Source organism: Octodon degus, unplaced genomic scaffold (assembly GCF_000260255.1).
Source record: "Octodon degus isolate 3935 unplaced genomic scaffold, OctDeg1.0 scaffold00050, whole genome shotgun sequence".
Taxonomy (NCBI): Eukaryota; Metazoa; Chordata; class Mammalia; order Rodentia; family Octodontidae; genus Octodon; species Octodon degus.
Window position 1 is genome coordinate 12,794,634 of NW_004524626.1, and position 1,715 is coordinate 12,796,348.

The window sequence follows — 1,715 nt, forward strand, 5'->3', positions numbered from 1 at the left end:
AACTTAACACCTACAGTAGTAAGTTCTGCCTTTTTGGTCATGTGCTACAGCAAGCAGAAACACTGAAAAGGCATGCAAGATTTGGAAGCAGTGAACAGCTTTATTTTACACCAGTGATCCTGGAAAGGATCATTACCCACAACAAAGCCAGGCACTGAGTACTTGTGGGCTAATACTTTTATATAGTGCATAAATAGGAGACACAAATATGAGACAGAATATCCTGATAGTTCTCTGATTAGGTAGTAGGGTGAGATCATCAGTTACAAGGCTAGATTAATGATCATAGAACTTGTTACAATCAGATATCTGGCATGTTCTATTATGCCTCTTGGTTGCAGGGGTGAAGAAAGTAATTACAGAGCCATAAAGCAAATACAGAGCTAGGCAGATTCAAAAAGAACAAAGTTTTTGAAAAAGGATGAGGGTGGCTTTGGGCAAGGAAGAGTTAGGTGGTCCCGTACTGGGGAAGGCTTTTGTGGGACTGGAGCTGGCTGGTTAAAAGGACGACATGACAGTACATGATGGGTTTGTGCAATAGTGCTAGAGAATCAGATAAAAATACCATTGTGAAACAGATGAAAATCATTCATGAAGATGGCTAGTCAGAGGAAGAATGTAAACAGTATTAAGTAGCTGTCTACAGCAATACTATCCGTCATTGCAATCATTAGAGCCACGGGATGGCTAAAGGTTGATTTTGGGGAATCTGCCAGAGCAGATGATGCTCAGAAATTATTTTAGTTGGCAGTGCTGAAGAAGGAATCATGACTTCAGAACTAGCAAGAGTGATTAAACAGCTATGGTGAGATGGTAGTGTGCAGGCGTGCTTTAGCAGGTCCAGGCAATATCAACTTAATGCTTCTGCTTCATATTAGCTAAATGATTTGGATAGAATATCACAAACCAACTACATTCCAACTAAGCAAGAAGTTCTTTGGACCACAGTGAAGACCACAGACATTGTGGAAACACATTTCACCTTCAAAGACCTATACTTCAAGATGTTTGATGTAGGTGGCAAAGATCAGAACAAAAAAAAAATGGATTCACTGTTTTGAGGGAGTGGAGTGGCAGCTAGTACCTTCTGTGTGGCCCTCAGTGATTATGATCTTGCTTTAGCTGAGGGAGAGGAGGTGAACCGAATGCACGAAAGCATGCAGCTCTTTGACAGCATTTGTAACAGCAAATTCTCTTCTTAAGAAGAAAGACCTTTTTGAAGAAAAAAAATAAGGAGTCTGTTAACTATCTGTTATCCAGAATACACAGGTTCTAATACATATGAAGAGGCAGCTGCTTACATTCAGTGCCAGTTTGAAGATCTGAACTGAATGAAAAATACCAAGGAGATCTATACTCACTCCACCTGTGCCACAGACACCAAGAATGTGCAGTTGGTTTTTTAGGCTGTTACAGATGTCATCAGCAAAAACAACTTAAAGGAATGTGACAACTTTACTGAAGAAGGGAGATGTTAGTAAAAGTTACTACAGTGTGGAGTGTTCAGACCAGACATCCTTTGCCTCTTTGTGGGGCAGCAGCAAGCATGATGGGACCAAGGAATAGCAGCAGCATGCAGAATCTTAGCACTCTTTAGCACTTCTTCTGTTAGGGTACTTTAATTGACATGAGATGCTAAAGGCAGACATTGGAATTTGAACAACTAGAAAGTGTGATTTGATCATGAAGACATCATTTAGATTTAATTGTCTCAG

The 1,715-nt window shown here is 40.2% G+C and overlaps 1 pseudogene; it reads left to right on the top strand.

Annotated features, from left to right (window-relative positions):
- The first annotated feature begins 554 nt into the window (after nucleotides 1-554).
- On the top strand, nucleotides 555-1,478 carry LOC101562857 (annotated as a pseudogene).
- The last annotated feature ends 237 nt before the right edge of the window (nucleotides 1,479-1,715 follow it).